Source organism: Schistocerca piceifrons, chromosome 1 (assembly GCF_021461385.2).
Source record: "Schistocerca piceifrons isolate TAMUIC-IGC-003096 chromosome 1, iqSchPice1.1, whole genome shotgun sequence".
NCBI lineage: Eukaryota > Metazoa > Arthropoda > Insecta > Orthoptera > Acrididae > Schistocerca > Schistocerca piceifrons.
In genome coordinates this window covers 608,147,153-608,168,301 of record NC_060138.1, presented here as the reverse complement: position 1 = coordinate 608,168,301, position 21,149 = coordinate 608,147,153, and the positions used below count along the sequence as shown (strand labels likewise).

At 36.4% G+C, this 21,149-nt stretch overlaps 1 protein-coding gene across 1 annotated transcript in view; it reads left to right on the top strand.

Annotated features, from left to right (window-relative positions):
• The window catches only part of LOC124796710 (zinc metalloproteinase nas-14-like), a 134,023-nt gene that overhangs the window by 51,655 nt on the left and 61,219 nt on the right, over positions 1-21,149 (top strand). The window lies entirely within an intron of this gene.

Here is a 21,149-nt window from a genome sequence, read left to right as displayed (position 1 = left end):
TGTCACATTAGAAACAGATTTAAGTCCATTTAGAAAAGAGTTGGCTTAACAACCATGTCTCTACTACAAACATATCGTAAAATGTGTCTCGCCTCCAGCAAGTCCAAGATAAGAGATTTTTCGCAGTTCAGAGTCTCAAATGTTCATGTTATTTATAACAATGGTCACTGATATGATTAACACAGAATAACCTACAAGTTCCATAGTTCTTCCTTGCTCTTTCACTACAACTTCCATGGATCGACCGACAAGTACTTGTCAGTGCCTTTCGACCACCATGTCTACAGTGTTCTCACGACAAACTTCAACCTGCACACACAAACATGCGACGCGCGGTAGGTAGGATTCTATCATCCCGCTCTCACATCTAAAATACTGTGTGTTCGATACGGTAGAAGGCCAAGTGGTTCTAGAATTTATGCCAAAATTCTTGAAACACTACATATCCCCCCCGATTGAACACATGATATTTTATGCAAAATCATTATGTACATAATATCACACATGACAAGATTTTACATTTCATAACCATATAATTTTCTTCTACATTTTTATACACTTTTTTTTTTAACTCCGATTCTTTGTACTCTCTTAAACAGGCTTCTGCTTACAGTCTTTCTACTGTTTTGTTACTCTACTTTGTTTAGACATGAGCATTTGTTCATAATTTAGTAAGCTTGCCTAGTATTTAGGAATCGTGCAACTTTTTCTTTATTTCCAATCACAAACTTCAGGTGTTCATGATACTTGAGTATTCTATTTTCTGTTCTCATTGTTTGTACTAGTTTGTAGCTTGTAGTTTGGAGGAACTCTGGGAGAAATGAAAGTGTTCTTTTGACACTCATTTATTTATATGAAACATAATAATGCTAGTTTTGAATAGAATTCATACTTTCCAATATAATTCCTATAAAATGCGTGTCTTCTGTCACGATACTGTCCCTTTCCCCTAAGATCAGTACCTATACCTTGCTTGTGGGTTGACCTTATGAGAGCACTTCCTCTTTTCATTTTGGTAGGTACGCCCTTTATAGAATATGCCCAATTTTTAGGCCACAGGTCATCCTGTCTCCATGTAGGTACGCCTGCCCTTTATACTTAGTAAATGCCAGATATGCTCCCCATATCCTTTCTGAGTAGGCCTCACAGTTCATTACCCTAGTATACATTTCTATGTATACAATAATTAAGTATTTTCTGGTAAAGCTACAAATTACTCTACACTTCACATTCACTTCTTAATATATCATTTAACCCTAGAGACCTACTGTACTTCTCAACTTCTATACCCTTAGTATATACTATGTTTACCTATAATTCAAGTCTCACTATCCTACTATTCATAAAAAACTAGGAAGAACCTCTGTGATAGAAGTAGGTGAATATGGAAGGAGGGAAAAAATAGACAGGTCCTCAGATGAGAAGTAAGGAAGGAAATAAATAGAAATGCTTGCTCAGCTTGAAGAAGAGAAAGAAGATAGCCCCAAAGACAGGAAACCCTTCCCAACCCCCTTCCACAGGATCCCTACCTTGCAGGTACTTGAGTGAGATGCTAGAGGAGGTTTGGTGTTAAGTCGTCTCCTACAGAACGGACATTCCCACCTTCACCCTTGAGGACCTTGAAGGAAATCTTAGCAACCCTATAGAAACAGCAAGAGATGAAGAATCAGGCACACTTATTTGCGAGGGCTGTTTGAAAAGTGTGGTGTGTGTTTTATGTTATTCATGATTTGTGTGTTCAGGTAAATCCTGCTGTTATCCACAATACCCACCCCTTTCAAAACTGATATAAACCCTCTTGCCTATATCACATCTCACAAAAGGTATAAAATATTCTATAAAAATAAGAAAATTATACACTATAATATATTAGTTGTTCATCTAGTCACATAGTATTATATTTTCTATGAACATAATATTCTATTCAGTTCACTTTATTTAAATATCACTTTTTACCAGTGATTTTCTAGGATTGTTTTTTATTTGACTGTCATATTCAATTTCCTAAGATTTAAGATTACAGGATAGTTTAAGATTGTAGGAATAAATGACAAAATAGTTTAAGATTTTAAAGGAATTTGGCGCAGGAAAACTATTTTGGAAGAAACACCGAAAAGAACTCGGGATCCGACGGTCATCCTTTGCCCATTAACTCAGAATGTTAACGTTCCTCGGGGATAGATGACTCCACCCAGATCCCATGGATCTGATACTAACTTCACTTGAGCAAGTGCAGACCAGTACTTCTTGTTAAATTTAGTTTTAAAGTCTCTCCAATGCAAAAAGCACCACTTCACTAGGTAACATAACATGAGGTGAAGTTATTTGTTTTTCTACTTGTTCCTGGATAAGTCTGACTTCTCTCCAGAGTTTGTCTATGCTCTTTCTGGTACCGGTAAATTTGGAAGAAGCTATAGGCGATGCATTCCCAGATGTTATTCTCTCAGTGACTTTCCAATCTATAATTTCCTCTACCTGCCCTCCAGACTACTTACATTTATGAAATCAGAGCTTGCTATCTTCTCTTGGAACCTTCTTTCTACATCATCAACTCACGTACTTACACCTGTAATTTGCGACTAGATGACAGGCATTAATTCGCTATGCTTATCGATGCTCTCTTTTAAAATACTGAATCCCTGCTTTACTGCATCAAACTTAACATTACATACATTTTCAAATGATCCTAGCTTTTCATTGATTTCTGATTCTACAGTATTTTATTTTTCCTCAATATCAAATTACAACTTTTTTGCTAAATCTTGTAATTGATCATTCTGTTTCTGACTAAAGTCAGTGAACAGTTGATTTACATGAATATCCAATGAATTGGTTAATTCTTTCTTTAAGTCTAATTTCAAATCCTCTACTTTACTATTTAAGGTGTCAAATTCAGTCTTTAAAGTAGCCATGCATGCCTTTGCAGAGAATACCAAATTCTTTGCTCTGTGAGTTCACTTTGGCATTTAACAAACCTAGATTTGGTGCTTGACTGTTCAAGGTTTCACTCTGGTTATTTAGAACTTCACTCTGAGCATTTAAACCAGAATGTATCAAACCTATTTCTTTTCTTAGAGTTTCATTCTGAGCATTTGACTGCTGACTCTGGTCATCTAACTTAGCATTTAAAGTTTTGATTAGATTTACTAACTCAGACCAGTCTGGCCCTTCTTTACCAATTCTCATTGCCATGGCTGGTTCTGAATTTTCTCCAACTAACTGTGTATTTTCCATGGTTTTATCAGCTTTAGCCCTTGTGAGCATCTAAAAATTAAATTTAAGTATAATAACTACACTAAAAATGTTCATCCAATGGTTTTTTCACCATGTTGTATTAAAACAATAAAGTTATGTTTTACGCTCACCCAGCATAGAATCAGGGCTGTGTCAATGAGTGGATGTGTGATACGCACTGGTGAACAGCAACTGATGCCGGTGGCGTCGGTTGTTGGTTTCTGCAGCTGTGTACCCATGATATGTGAGAACTGTATACTCCCCACAACAGATCATCTTAGTCTTATTGTTCTAGGGGTATCTCTTCTTAGTCTAATATGTCGAGATCTCCTCTCTGGTTTTTCTCATTGTGGCTGTTTAGTTCTTCTCCCTTATTTACACTTACAAATTTTCTCCATTGGATACTTAAGCAAAATCCAATTCCATGAAATGGTTCTTTTGTCTTGTTATGCTCGGTTGCTATGGCAACAATTAATAGCTTTTCTCTCGTATTCATCTCAAATTTCCTTTTTTCCTTTGGTCCTTTCACACCGGTCACCACGTTCTAACGTTTTATGATGTGTGTGGCAAAAAAAATATTTTCTTATTTCCGTAATCTGATGATCACATATACAAAGTTTACTGTCAACATACTAATCAATTAACAATGTAGTTGACTCGAAACATAATAAGTTTCCTTGTGTTCACTTAAATATATAACTTCCAGAGACCAGTTAAATAACATTTATGAGAGAGTTGGTTTAATAACCATTCCTCTTCTCACAAAATTGGAACCATGTGTCTTGCCTCCAGCAAGACCAAGATAAGAGTTTTTTCTGAATTCCGAATCTGAAATGTTCATGTTATTTATAACAATGGTCACTGATATGATTAACACAGAATAACCTAGAAGTTCCACAGGTCTTCCTTGCTCTCTCGCTATGACTTCCATGGATCAACCGACAAGTACTTGTCAGTGCCATTCGACTGCTGTGTTTACAGTATTCTCATGACATACTTCAAACCTGCACACATAAACATGCGACACACAATAGGTAGGATTCTATCATCTCTCTCTCTCTCACATCTAAAATATTGTGTGTTCGAGACGGTAGAAGGCCGAGTGGTTCTAGAATTTACACCGAAATTCTCAAAACACTACAATGTACATACATTTTACACATTTGTGTTTAAATAACTTTAGACTAAAACTTGGCCACTTCCCATGGATTTTCTGTTGATTGTTGAGGAAGCATGTGCTGAACTGTCTGTTCTTCTCCACAGTCACACCAAATATAATTTGGATCAGTGTATCTTGCCAAGTTAACTTTTGATCTTCTAACTCTGGATCTCAGTCTATTCAGGGACTTCCAAGTCGCCAATTCCCCATCATGGCCTGGAGGTAAAGCTTCAACAACTCTTTTCCAATCAGGGGGAAGGTACATCGTAGCCTTACATAGTTGTAACCTAGCTTTTTCAGCAGTGGTTCTAAGTTCCTTTGACGTCCTAAGGAAACTGTTCCTTGACTTCAGTCATTGCCTATGTGGTTCATGCCCATACAGAGGATGGGTAATTTCCTGTTCCACTGCCTTTCTTTCCTTGTTTGCAGCTATCTCTCTTCGAACAGGTGGTGGTGCTATTCCTGCATTGTGGGAAAGCCATTCGACTGGAGGGGATTTCAAGCAACCTGTTATAATTCTGCAGGTTTTATTGAGAGCTACATCCTCCTGTTTGGTATGAGTTAAATTATACCAAACAGGACAGGCATAGTCTGTCACGGAACACCATATTTCCATTGCAGATGTTTGGATTGTTTCAAGCTGACTACCATATATACTAACACAACATAATATAAATAGATAACACGGAAGAAACCTTTTCTAAAATATTCCTATACTAAAGTATCCTGCCTTACAAAATCACATAAAATTCAAAGACAGAATGTTTGTGATTCACTTATAAACTACAGATAGAATAGGAGAACAGCTTGACTGCCTCAGGAAACATGAAAAATGAGACAGACAGCTGGGGTAAGCATTATCACCACATAATGAATCCAACACAGAATGTTGAACCCCCTACTTCCTTGTAGGTCTTGCTTCTGGTTCAATGCAAATTATAGTAAGTTCCTCTTCTCCTTTTATGGGATAAACATTGCTACCCACACCATCATTCAACATCTCACTAGAATTATTCCGTGCCCATTCTGGCTATCCTCCACCCAACCATTCCTTGAATTTCTATTGTAATTAGTCCTGCTCATCCTATTTACCTGAAATTCTCTCCCCGATTGATTATTGTCATCAAAGTTTGTCATACGATCTGCCACTGAAGACTTCACCCTCTTCATTTTGCCAACATAATTCAAGAAATCACTAATATTACCCCTAGGGGCAGGTACAAGCAATTCTCTAACTTTCTGAGGCAATTTAGTTTCTAAGCCTATAATTATTGATTCACTATGAAGCTCTTTGTCCAAATATTTGAGTTTGTTTATCCAAAGCTGACAGAAACCTTTCACAGTACCTTTCCTAGAGTCAAATCTCTCTCCTCCCCAAAATTCACTCAAAATTCTCTGCTGCTTCTCTTTGGACCACTAGGCATCTAAAAATGCTTTCTCAAAGCTTTGCCACGAAGTACAGCTATCAGCTACCTGAGCTGCCCATTTCAAAAAACCTCTCACACATGACATTTTCTCTTTGTCATTGCATGTTTCAAGGCAAATCATTAAATTCCTTAATGAAATCCAGTGGATGCAGTTTCCCATATGATTCAAAATTATTAAACTTCTTACAACTAATAAATTAAGGGCTGTTTGGAACACTACATACTGTATGCTTTAGATTTTGTACCTCAGTTTCAAAATCACTTTTAATTTGAACAATTTGGTTATCAAGTTTAACCCTGTTTGGAGCACAAAATTTCCTGGCCGCTTTGACTTCATGTTTACACTGTTCTTCAGAAGCCTCTACTCTCCTACTATAGTCACCACAAAGCTTCTTTCTCTCTTCTTCACATTTACTACTAATTAATATTAATTTCTCATTATTATTATGTTCTACTTTCTTTATCATTTTGTCACAATCTTTAGCTATGCCTCAACATTGTTATTTAATTCTGAAAGATTAAAGTTGACTTCCTGAATCTCCTTTTTAATTTCTTTCTTCAGTTCAGCCTTTAAGCTAGCCATGTCAGTTCTAATGCTATCACTTTTCTTCTCCACCTTGGTTCAAATGGCTCTGAACACTATGGGACTTAACATCTGTGGTCATCAGTCCCCTAGAACTTAGAACTACTTAAACCTAACTAACCTAAGGACATCACACACAGCCATGCCCGAGGCAGGATTTGAACCTGCGACTGTAGCAGTCGCGCGGTTCCGGACTGCGCGCCTAGAACCGCTAGACCACCGCGGCCGGCTTCTCCACCTTTCTAAAGTCTTCTTTCATACTATTTTCCACCCTACTAATGTCTTCTTTCATACACATACCACTCAGACTATTCATTATTTGCCTTAACATCGCTTTCACTTTTTTGTCTGCCATAAACTTTTGCCCTTGCTGACTTCTGCTACTATATTCCTACTCCTTAACCTTAACGATCTCACCAACTTCAGTACTGTTTTCGTCCATTTCACTCACATTACCACATAATGTAGATGATGCTTTAATCATTTTATATACAATTAGACTTTTGGCCCCATCATTCAAAGTTACATTCATGTCTGATTTATAACCACCATCATCTACAGAACCAGTCTCCTGTTGTCCCTTGTCTCCCATCACAATGCCATTTTTTGTGGCCAATCATTATGTATCACTTAATATCAAACAGCTCCTGCTATGAAATTACCTTATTCTCATTCACTCATCTCCTGCTGCTCTGCTGCCCTGCTGCGGTTGTAATCTCAGTTTGTAGTCTGCACGTCTGCTGCAAGTTGTAATTCTCTCAGCGGGGCGTCTTGTTTATCCCGGTCAGCTGTCTCCACCTGCGCATGATTGGCTGCTCCTCTACTCAGTAGCTGCTTCCGTAGAACTTGCTCACTGATCAGCTACTGTCATACTGTGGCCATGAAACCCAAGTGTTGATTGGCTGTTGCATCACTGTTCAAAGTTCATGAGTCCTAGTTTATTGTGCCCACATGCAATATTCCTCACCCACAAGGGCTCCATTTGTGATGTTCACCTGCTTTATATCCTCGTTGATTGTCCTCGGTGTCGACGTTTCCTACACTGGCTGAAAATTAGGGGTTGGTGGTGGGATGGGGGTGGGGTGGGGGGTGGAAGTTTAAACACTGACTACTTTAAATGACAACAGGTGTACATTTGCATTTCACAATTCCCTACTTTCGCTGTTCATAACACCCCAATAAGACACAGTTATATGGCCAGTGCACTATTGTTTAACTTTCGATAAGCCTCATTAATAGTTGCAGGCAAACATCCACATACTGCTACAATAGTTTACTGTTGAACACCTACAAGCAGTAAAAACATAACCACACATTTTGCAGTCTTTCAAATAAATTGAACAGACACTGTCATTGCTTTAACACGTGGCCTATCGGTGTAACAATTATTTCACAGTTAAGTTGATGCATTGTTGTTGTTCTAACCAACACAGGTTTCTTGTCTGAAACTCGGCCATGGACTGCCTGTCTCAGGACCAAAAATCGGGCCCTTATATATCATCACACTAATAGGCACTGAAACTACACATTGTTTGAGGCTTAATTTACAGAAATTACAATTAAAACTTAGCTTATCAAATTAACTGAATACATCAAAAAATTCCGTCTTTTTAACATTTTCTTCTACTACAAGAGTTAGGGCGAATTATTTGTTTAAATTATGAAATTAAAAGATGTAGTTATGCAAACAATACATTTGACAAACATGGTAATTACTTTGGAATTAATTTAGGGCTGGCTTTGCTAACATGTTTTCGAATAAAGCCAAATAAATACTTAAAGAATGCCAATGTTTCATCTTCCAAATGTTTATAATTAGTACAGAATTTATATTTGTTTGTAAGTCAACCACAGAATTTAAGTTACGTAACAATTACTACTAATTTTACCATATAACAAAAAATACTAACTATGAACAGTCAAAGTAAATTAGAAAATTGATGACATAGACAAAACTAAGAACAAAACTAGATCTGGTGCTATACTATTTAAAACTGAGGGCCAACCTTTCTCTTTTACGAAACTGCAGATTATATCCATGCACAGTATGTTAATGGTAATTAGTTAAAAGTGAAAAAACGAATTTAAAGAGGCAGATGGCAAAACAAGAGGGGAAGTAAAAATATCCCAGCTTGCTTCGTTACAAATTCAAGGAAACTTGGGCTCTAAAATGCATACCTTGATCTTCAATACTGTGAAACAAATCTCTTCTACTGCAAGCTCTTTGATTTCTATCTTTTGGGAAGTGTTGGACCAAACAAGAAAACACGTCCAGAAAACATGTGCTCTAAAACACATACCTTAAAAGTTATGAGCACTTGCTCATTAGAAGAGTTATGTTTCAAAGTAGCAGAGCTGAACAAGTATTCATAGCTCTTAAGGTAAGCATTGTAGAGCACATGTTTACTGGACATTTTTCTGGTTTTGGTCCATAGTACCACTTCCAAGCAAATGAAAAGCAAAGATATTGCAGTAGAAGAGATTTGTTTCACAGTACTGAAGATCAAGAATTGCTCATAGCTCTCAAGGTATGCATTTTACAGCCCACATTTACTTAACTTCTTTGTTTCGAATGATCATTCCTGTCATATCCCTGAATATTGACCATCACTTCTGAAACAACCTGTATATGGAAAAGTAAAATGACGTGTGCAAAAATCATATTAAACAAATCTGAAAAGCAACAAAGAAATAACTACAACCATAAAAAACATATGTCGCAACACAGTCAGTGCACTACATTAATCTCTAGCTCAGTTTGTTACATTTCACATAGAACAAAAACAAACTAAACTCACAGTACTTTATGGTGCATTCATGAAGTGCAACAGTCTCAGTTTAATCTTTATGACAAACATTTGCCCCATTGTAAAGTGTGCAATGCAGAATACCAGTGTCATGTCCAAAAGAACAGATACCATCTTCATATAGTTAAGGCTAACCAGCCATTGACTTTCTTCTTCTGTGCTGGATACACATGCATTGTCCGAACTCGTATGGGCCTCGGTAAGATTGTCTGCCGCAAGTAATGAGTGTAATGCACAGGGGCACTACAAATGTAGTGTGTGGACATTAAGTTGGGAACGTGGGTCTTACAGGGAGCATGCAAGGGATAAATCCCTGCAGTCGCACTATCCTCTGTGTCTTCGGTGGCTCAGATAGATAAGAGCGTCTGCCATGTAAGCAGGAAATCTTGGGTTCGAGTCCTGGTCAAGGCACACATTTTCAAATGTCCCCATTGATGTATATCAGCGCCTGTTGACAGCTTAGGGTCTTGATTTAATTATCATTTCATTCTTATCTAAAGATAAGATTTAGGTTTTTAGTAACCACGGAAATAAGGAAGGACTTCAGTGATAGAAGTTTGTGAATATGTAAAGAAGGAAAAAATAGACAGGAACCTCAAATGAGAAGTAAGAAAGGAAAGAATAGATATGGATGCTAGGATTGAAGAAGAGAAAGAAGATAGCCCCAAAGACAGGAAACCCTACCCCCCCCCCACACCCCCCCCCCCCCCACCCCTCCCTTCCCTTGGATCCCTACCCCTCAGGTACTTGTGTGAGATGCCGGAGGAGGTCTGGTGTTAAATCATCCCCTACAGAACGTACTTGTCCCACTTTCACCCTTTGATCCCAAAGGAAATCCGAGCAACCCTATGGAAATGCAAATGATGAAAAATCAGGCACACTTGTTTGTGCAGGTTGTTTGAAAGGTGTGATGTGTGTTTTGTGCTAGTCATGATTTAACTGTTCTTGTAAATCATGCTTTTAGCTACAATACCCACCCCTTTCAAAATTTATACAAACCCTCCTATCTACATCACATCTCATAAAAGGTATAAAATACTCTATACAAAATTAAAAATCTATACACTATGGTACAGTTGTTCAGCTAGTCACATCTCCTTATATTTTCCACAAATATAATATTCTATTTACTTTATATATAAAAACAAAGATGAGGTGACTTACCGAACGAAAGCGCTGGCAGGTCGATAGACACACAAACAAACACAAACATACACACAAAATATGTCTGCTTGTGTCTGTATGTGTGGATGGATATGTGCGTGTGTGCGAGTGTATACCTGTCCTTTTTTCCCCCTAAGGTAAGTCTTTCCGCTCCCGGGATTGGAATGACTCCTTACCCTCTCCCTTAAAACCCACTTCCTTTCATCTTCCCCTCTCTTTCCCTCTTTCCTGATGAGGCAACAGTTTGTTGCGAAAGCTTGAATTTTGTGTGTATGTTTGTGTTTGTTTGTGTGTCTATCGACCTGCCAGCGCTTTCGTTCGGTAAGTCACCTCATCTTTGTTTTTATATATAAATTTTCCCACGTGGAATGTTTCCTTCTATTATATTGATATCATTAATTTGAATCCAACAATTACATTTGTTATTGTCACTGTTGCATTTCGAAATCTTTTCTGTCGTCTTATTTTACCTCTTTCTGTTTTTGCCAGTAGTTTCACTTTGTATTCACCTTCTCCTTTTTACCGTAATCTGCTATACTATTTTATCCCGCCTATATATATATATACACTCAATAATACGTAACCCACTTCCAAAAAAAAAAAAAAAAAATAATTTCCGCTTTCAGCACTACCGCCGCTATAATATCCACCGTTTCTAGTTCACAAACAGCTCCTTTCACCTTTTAAACAACCATTTCGGCCAGTTCTAATAACTTTCGCTTTATTTCCATTTCCGTTTTTCCCACATCACTTATAATTTTTAGCCACTGCCCACAGGTTTTAACGTCATTATTTCTTCGTCAGACAATTGTTAGCCTCATTTTCATAATCTGCCACCACAGTACCACGCCTTTTAATATACTACACGCAGTTTTTTCGAAATTTTCCCGAATTTCTCCGTCCTTTAACGTGTTTTGGCGGTAACACAACCACCTAACCTTTATGCACATCGTTGTCTACCAACCCAAGTCCAACATAGCCCAGCTGTAACCAACACCTTTTCGCCTTTTTTCATTCCAGATCTCCAGTTACTTTCCGGTTCACCTTTATCTCTCCCCATATATTTTTATTTTCATTTTCATTTCACCTCATGTTACACTTTCCACCTTCTAATACCATGTCACCCTCACAACACCCCCAGGTCTTTAAATATGTCTGCTTGTGTCTGTATGTGTGGATGGATATGTGCGTGTGTGCGAGTGTATACCTGTCCTTTTTTCCCCCTAAGGTAAGTCTTTCCGCTCCCGGGATTGGAATGACTCCTTACCCTCTCCCTTAAAACCCACTTCCTTTCGTCTTCCCCTCTCCTTCCCTCTTTCCTGATGAGGCAACAGTTTGTTGCGAAAGCTTGAATTTTGTGTGTATGTTTGTGTTTGTTTGTGTGTCTATCGACCTGCCAGCGCTTTCGTTCGGTAAGTCACCTTATCTTTGTTTTTATATATAAATTTTCCCACGTGGAATGTTTCCTTCTATTATATTGATATCATTCTATTTAGTTTATTTCATCTAGATATCATTTTTTCTGTAATTCTCTTAAGTTGTTCTCTATTTCGTAGCCATATCCAGTTTTCTAAGCAATGAGATTACAAAATAGTTCTAGATTTTAAAGGAATTCGGTGCAGGAAACTATTTGGAAAAAACACCAAAAACAACTCTGGATCAGACGGTCGTTATTCCACCCATTAACTTAGAATGTTAATATCCCTGGAGGATAGATGACAGAATAGTTTAAGATTTTAAAGGAATTCAGTGCAAAAAAAAAAAACTATTTTGGAAGAAACACCAAAAACAACTTGGAATCCTACAGTCGTTACTCCGCCCCATTAACTCAGAATGTTAACGTCCCTGGGGGCTATACAATTTTACATCCTTTACATTGTTCTCCCCCCACCCCCCTTTTTATTTATTTTTTGCTTGTGTTAAATGCCAATCAAAATATTTCCTTATAGACAGCAAGTATTATTATAATATTTTGGTTCCCACAGATCTGATATTAACTTTTCTTGAGCACTGGCAAACCAGTACTTCTCTTTAAATTTCAATTGAAAGTCTTCCCAAGAGGAAAAATTTTCATTATTTACTGTTCCCATTCTGAGGCTTCCCCTAGAAGGTACCCCACAGCAAATTCAATCTCCATGGAATCTTCTCAATTTTTTGGCAAAGCTTGGTTAGATCTTTTTAAGAAATGGGTCGGATGTACATCTCCATCTGACTTAAATTTAGGGAATTATCCATATAACCCTGAATTAGCTCCTGACTGAAAATCACTCACCGCTTCACTAGTGAACACAACATTAGGTGAAGTTACCCTTTTTTCTACTTTGTCTTGGATAAGCTTAATTTCTCTCCACAGGTTGTCCATACCCTTCCTGGTTATCATTAAGTTCAGAAGAAGGAATAGTTGACATATTCCTGTATGTTATTCTCTCAGTAACCTATTGATCTATAATTTCTCCTAATTGTTCCTCCAAACTAATCACATTTATAATATCGGAGTTAGCTATTTTCTCTTTGAAATTCCTTTCTACATTATCTACCCGTATATTGACACCTGTAATTTGTGATTGAAAGATTGGCACTATTTCATTATGCTTATCTACACTCTCTATCAAAGGATTCATTCCCTGTTATACATCATTATATTTAATATTGTACACATTTTCAAAAGATCCTAACTTTTCAATAAGTTCTGATTCTACATTATTTCATTTGTTCTCAATGTCAAGTTCTAACATTTTCGATAAATATTGAAAAGTATCATTCTGTTTCTGACTAAGGTCAGTAAACATACGATTTATATGAGTGGTCAAAGTATTTGCCATCTTGTTCTTTGAATCTACTTTTAAATTCTTTACTTTATTACTTATAGCATCGAACTCAGTCTTCAGAGCACCCATGCCTTCACATAGATTACTAAATTCTTTGCTTTGATAGTTGACTTGGGCATTTAACAAACCCAAATTTGTCATTTGAATATTTAGAGTTTCACTCTGAGCATTTAATTCAGAATTTACTAAGTCTAGTTCTTTACTTAGAGTCGCACTCTGTGCATTTAAAGCTTCACTCTGGGTATTTAATTGAGAACTTAATGAGTTTAACTTAAGACTCTCAGCTTTGATTAAATTTATCATCTCAGCCCAGTCAGGCACTTCTTTGCTAATTTTCATGGCCATGGCGGGGTCTTGAGTTTCCCCAACCTGTTGTATATTTTCTATACTTTTATATGCCTTATCTCTTGTAAGCATTTAAAACTAACTTTAAATATGGTAATTACACAATAAACGTTCACTCAACGCTATCTTGTACCACTTCGTACTAAAGTAATCAAGTTTTGTTTCATGAACACCCGACGTAGAATTTGCGTTGTGCAGGTGAGTGGATGTGGAGAAACGTCAGCACCCGTGAACAGCAACTGGTGTTGGCGGCATTGGGTGTATGTTGGTTTCTGCATCTGCATCCCCATGATGAATGTGAGAGTTGTATATTCCCCGCAATGGATTTTCCTGGTTGAAGCGTTCTATGCGTACTTCTTCTTAGACAAATATATTGAAATCTTCTTTACTATTTTCATCATTGTGAATTTTTCATTTCTTCTCCATTTTTCCATTTAAATTTTGCTTCATTGGATACCTGAACATATTCCAATTTATCAGAGTAATTTCCTTGTCGTTTTATGTTTGGTTGCTATTGCAAAATGTAACAGCTTCTTCTCTCATTTTTGACTTAAAATTGCTGTTTTGTTGGTCCTTTCACACAGGTCACCATGTTCTAATGTTCTGATGACTTAAAGTGTGAATGTGAATCTGGATTATATCAGCTTATTCCCCCAAACCCCCTTCCACTTCTTTACGAGGTGACTTACTTGGAATTTTCAGCCACTCTTCTTTACTGAATATCCAGCTGCTGGAAATCCTCTTCACTTCTTCTCCATCAAATAATGCTATGTGCAGGAATTTTTAGACTCTTTCTACTTATGAAATAAGTAGACATACAAACTTTACTTTTCGTCAACTAATTATGTATTTGACCTCCATACACAATAAAAATCTCACTTTCCACATGAATATGTAACTTCCTGCAAGTCTCTCGTACAGTCGGGCATTAGAAACAAGTTGAGTTACAGTTAAAAGAAAGTTGGCTTGGATACCATGACCTTTCTTAACATGAATCATAAGACTGGTTTTGCCTCTAACAAGGTTGTGTCATGAGTCCACAAGAGCACTTTTTCAATTATTCTTATTTTAATAACAATAATCAATGATGTAAAATGCACAGAGCTGTGTATAAACTCCATGGTTCTTCCTTACACACTCACTAAAACATTGGATTGCCTGACAGGTACTGGCCGGTGTCGTTCGACCGCCACTCTCCTTTCTTCCTGCGACTGATTTTAAACCCGCACACACAAATATGTGATGTGCAGTAGGTAGGATTCTACCATCCCACACTCATATCCAGAATATTGTGTGTTCAAGATGGTAGAAGGCTGAGTGGTTCTAGAAAATTCTTGAATCATTACACAGTCTAGTTCCAAACGGTGTATTCAATTTAGGAGTTCACTATGTAATAGGCAAACAGCTCAAAATATTAATATGTTTCGGTTACAAGTAACAGGTTTTCAATTTTTAATTAAGGCAGTATGATTTTCAAAATCTGAGAAAAGTTTTGCTTGTTTTCTGAAAAGTTATAATTTAAAAAATCAGAAATTCTGTAAAACACATACCCTAATTTTCAATGAATGTTCTTTATTCTTTCTTAAATTTCTACACCTTGAATATTTATTACATTCCTGTTTTTATTTTCTATAATTTTCTTCCTGTAAATTCTTCTTAAAACTAGGATCGCTGTATTTACCTACACCAATTGCAACATTTTCCTCTTGATTTTTTAGTAATTTATTTTTCTCCCAGTAACTCCTCTTATTTTCACTCTAATTATTGGCATTTCCACAAAGTCTTTCCCATTCCTGATTTTATCCTCAAATTTCTCTGAAATCCCACAAATATCTCTTCTTGTATCTATTAAACATTCATGTTCCCAATGATCTATTTTGACTTTAATGTTAGGACAACCTAATTCTCCTTCATCTTCCCTCCATTCAGAAACTTCATATAACAAATCATTTTCATCATCTTTAAAATATCCATCAAAACCATCACTTTCAGTTTTCATTAAATTATCAAGAGTGGCAGAATCTGCATTACTGGTATGAATTTTAGGCATTGGCTGAACACAAAACAAAACACTATTAGCTGTACATTTCGCCCAGTTACATTTTCACTTTCTTCCACCTGCTTGGGTATAAGGCTCTACTAATCTTTGCTCATTGGTTCCAAAATAATTCTCTGTCATCATAATTTCCAAACTGATCCCATAAAAACATTATAAAAATCTCCCCTTCACCTTCAAAACTGATACATTTCAAAGGGCACAACATGTCTCTATTTCTACGACAACATTCTTCAGTGACTATGCATTGAACAGCACGGCTTGCCAACAACCGATTTTCAGATACAACTTAAAATACTCTCTTTATTTTCATGGAATTCACTAATAAAAACATTATCATCACTTAGCTTCAATGTCATTTATTTCAATAAATTAATACAAAAAGATGACGATGTTGCAAGAAAACCAATTGCCATGCAACCAGTTTCGACCAAGGAAATGGAAAAACGGGAAAATAATTTCAAAATCACACACAGTCACAGCCACAGCACCAGCTCAAACAGGAACATCATGTCCAGAAGATGAGACAGTGCCAGAACCAGCCTCAGAAGATACAGCAGAGCTTAAAATTATTGTCAAGAAAACTGTACCAACTCATCATCCAAATGCTCACACACAGGGAAACTGATGAAAGGGGACAATTCTTTCCGAATTTGGCCCAATACAACGAATCCAGAACAAGCAGTCAACACTCAGGTGGACGTTCCATAGTCAAATTAGTTTTAAAGACCCTCTACCTAATAATATATGCAGTAGTAATTTCATTATGCACTTAAACATCAGAGGTCTGTCTGAAGGAATGATCAGGAAGTTTTATGATATAGAAATTTTGCTAGAAAGTGTGAAACAATCTGTGAAAGTAACATGCCTTAATGAACATTGGCTAAAATCTGAAAATATCAGTCTCCTGAATAAACTTACAGGTTATATACTGGCTACCAGGACCAATGGGTATGGAGGCTCTTGCATACTAGTTCATTCCACAGTAGACTATGATATCAGACAGAATTATAGCCATCTGAATGAAGAAGGTACATTTGAAAGTTGTTGTATAGAACTTAAAGAGTATAACATATTAATTATCAGCATATATCGCACCCCTGGGTACCATATAAGCTCTGTATTTTTAGATAAGTTTGATACATTGCTACATAAATTAAAAAGTGAGAAACTGTACAAGAAAGTGCTTATATGTGCTGACTTCAACATAGATGTAAGGACTGATGACAAATTTTCTTCACACTTAAAGAACCTGGTAGCCACAAATGGGCTAAATCTCAATTTTGATCAGTATACAAGAATTACAGCAACCACCACAACATGTATTGATAATACTGTAAGTAGTTACAATTATTATGTAAAAGAAAAGTTTCTTCTAGATTTAGGAGTATCAGATCATAAAGTGCTATTTGTATCACTACCGAAGCAAAATTCAGTCTGCACAACAAAAAGGTGTAGGAATTTCAGTCAAGAAAATGTGGAAGTATTTTGCAAAAAACTAAGCCAAACCAAGTCGACAGTCAGCAAACACACTTCCACAAGTGACAATTACAATAACTTTTTAACTGAATTCTTGGGCATATTCAATGAATGCTTCCCTTTTGTAACAGTGAGGACCAGGTCCGAAACAAGTAGATCCTGGGTAACAAAAGGAATTAGAGTGTCTAGTGCTACTAAGAGGAAACTGCATATGGAGGCAAAAGTAAATCGAAGCCCTCAATTTCTTAAGTATGTAAGCACATACAAAAAAACATTCGACAAAATAGTTAAACTAGCAAAACGTACTGTGAATAATAACTTCATTTCAAATGCAAAAAACAAATCAAAAGCTGTTTGGTCTGTTATAAGAAGCGAAGTTGGCAGTGAGAAAATGCCCTTCTAAAATAGTGATAAATGGTTGAGCTGATACAGAACCCAGTGCCATTTGTGAATCATTCAATGACTTTTTCATAAACTGTAATGAATTTGGTGACTGTTCACCACCAAAAACAAAGCCCAATACGACAGACAGCAATTGCCCATGTTTTAAGTTTTCTCATGTTTCCATCTCAGATGTCATCAAAATCATAATGTCCCTAAAAAATTCAAACTCTGCGGGATGGGATGAGGTCCACACTGAAATAATAAAAATAGTCCGTCACAGTATTGCATATCCACTCTCTTTCATAATCAACCACTCTTTTGATGAGGGATGTTTCCCAGATCGATTAAAAAATGCAGAAGTTTGGCCGATACATAAAAAAGGCAAACAAGATGAATTGGGCAACTATAGGCCAATCTCACTATTACCAATTTTCTCAAAAATATTTGAAAGAGCTGCATGTGATCAGATTGAAAATCACAATTCATCTAACAGCATTATCTTAGGCAATCAATATGGTTTCAGAAAAGGCTGCAGCACAATCCGTGCAATAAATGAATTAGTCACAATAGTCAGCAGATGTCTTGATGATGGAATGCGTGTGTCAGGCATCTTTTGTGACCTGTCCAAAGCCTTTGACACAGTAAATCATGACCTGCTTCTCCAAAAATTGGCACGCTATGGTTTTCAAGGCAAATCTCTTAGCTGGCAAGAAATTTCTCTCTGCCTGGAAACACACTCAATTAGGTGTTCCACAAGGTTCAATACTAGGGCCACTACTTTTACTGTATTATATTAATGATATGCCACATCAGGTCCAGTCTGATACTATCCTCTATGCAGATGACTCAACAGCTGTAGTCTGTTGTAAAAATGAGGTAGACCTAATTCGTAATATTGAATTAACACTTGGGGAAGTGGAGGCATGGGTCAAAAACAATGACTTGACATTAAATTTTACAAAAACAGAAATTGTTCATTTCACCACAAAACAATCTGCACAGTCTATAAGTGAAATAAGGTATATGGACAAAAAAATTAGAGACTGCCGACAGTGTCAAATTCCTTGGCGTGTTAGTCAATAAAAACCTGTTATGGAGTCACCATGTGGCCAACATACTGGGTCCAATGAATAGCCTTGTATATATTATGAATATCTTGTACAGTATTACTAATTTAGCTGTAAGAAAAACTGTATATAATGCATATTTTGTTTCAGTCATTAGGTATAGTATAATTTTCTGGGGGTCTGAAAAAACAAATTTACTTAGAGCTTTTAGACTACGAAAAAGAATCATCTGAGCAATGGTGGGAGCAAAACCAAAGCAACATTGTAAACCTTTATTTGTAAAACTAGATCTAATGAGCATTCCAAGCATATACATCTACGAAACTCTCACTTTCACGAAAAGAAACCCACAACTTTTTGAGGGCAACTTCTTCTTGCATCAGTATTATACTAGATATAGAATGAGCTATATGTTACCTACCCACCATTTAAAATCATATGAAAAAAAAACCATACTATATGGGCATGAAATTTGTACATAAAATATGGAAAGATATGGATGACCCAAATGTAGAAGGTACCAAAAGAGACGTGGAAAAATATCTGAAAGATAAATGTTACTACAGTGTAGAAGATTTCATGAATGGCAACAATGCATTATAATTGTAATTAAAATACCTCTTTGAAGATGTTACACCATATATATTAATAGTTTATTGTCTATTTTTAGTATTACTATATGTAGTGTAAAACTGACAAGTCACCTTTGTCACAGTCTTTGATTGTATAAGGCATGTTACGTGATAATAAAAATTGAATTGAATTGAATAAATATTCTGTACTCACCCTCAGAATCCTGAACTTTTTTCTCCTCTAAAATGATATTTTTAACACCGTCACCTTCATGCAAGTCGCCTTCAACATCATTATTTTCACCTTGTGCTGCCCCCCCCCCCCCCCCCCCCCCCGCCCCTTTTCATCATTACAACTTCTTGTGACACAGTACCAATATTTAACAAATCATTGTCATCCTATTTTCCAAAAGATCCCCCAATGCAGAACAACATATCTCACAAACTTAGTTGAAAGAAAAGGTATAAATCATATAGAACCAGCAAATCTAACAAAAGAAAGCATACTCTCCTCGTAATTATTATGTACATTCAGCACAGTTGTAAAAATTGATTGTAACCTCCACACCCAAATTGGATTTTCTACCTGTTTTTCAACACACTTATTTTGTAATGGATTACTGTTCCATATAGTATCCCAAAACTTTTTATCAAAACTCATGTGATTTATCTGATGCTCACTATGTTTGATCTGACTCTGTTTAACACAATTATTCTGCTTATTTGATTTAAAGTAAACATTATAGGTCCTATTATAATTTGATCTGTTCACCCAAAAACTTTGGACTCTCACTGGGGTGATAGTGAGTTTTCCAGGTGGATTCCACTGTTATCCTGTCTTCAACCTGTTTGCATTTTGTGTCCCCCATTGCTTTTTCCATTTCTGTAATCGTCATTTCTTTTCTAGCCACCATCTCTGATTACCATTATATCCTCTTACTCTGTCATCCTGATTTTCATTCCACAAAGTTCCCATTATCCCTTCCTCCAAAATTCTCCCTGTTGCAGCCTGAATTACAACCCCCATTGTGATGATTCTCATCACCAGAGCTGTGTGAAAGATTTCTTTGCCTAACCCTATCTAATATCTACATACTTAAGAAACTGGTCCATGAATTAGATCCCACTGTATTTTTTCTGCAACCTTCTTTTAAGTGCATGTGTTTGAGTCATTTCATCAAAGGGTTTCTCTAAGTGTACTAATTTCTTTAACTGGTTCCCAGAAAAATACTTCATTTGTCATTCATACCTCTGAAAATGGGTCCATTTAAGAATTCACTCTTGATTCTACCTTGTTCAGGCTCAGATTAAAACTTATTCAAAAAATTTTCTTAAAATCATTAAAGATTTCCCACAGTTCAAAAGGCTGACTAGCCCAAGACAGCACCTCTCCTTCAAGAAACTTCTCAAAAAATTGAATCTTTAAGTTATCTGACATATCCAGTACAAAGAATGCTGCGAGAAATCAACAGGATGTAAATTATTACAAAGAAAGCACTTCACAGATACATTAGATGAAATAGTGCCACTATTCATAAATAGATCTTTTGTTACTAAATTTTCCTGAATTTCATTAACCTTTTTCTCTAATAAATTTACTTCATTTGTTACAGTGTCATGTACTTCATTTACTTTTGAATCTAACTAAATTATTTTTCCCACTGTTTTAGAACTGAAATTGTTAACCTTTCCTTCTACTGTTTGATTTGAACTTATTTTGACCAACTCATTCTCTAAAAAATTATATGTTAGTTCTTGGCTTCTTCTAATATGGAATTCACATTTTGCATACTTTCCACTAACTGATTTTTTAACTCTGAAATTTCTGTTTTCAGACAGTCATTGATGGCTGTTATTTCATTTTTCACATCTGTTTCTAAATGTTCACTGTTGGATTTTGTAGCTGATTCTAAGTTGCTGATTTGAGAAGTTAGATTCCCTATTTGTCCTACTAATGTTTGGCTGTATGTTAGCATATATATTAAATGTGCTTTCAATCCTAAGCACTGTGCTTCATTCATGACCCTGCTCTCAGGTTTACTTG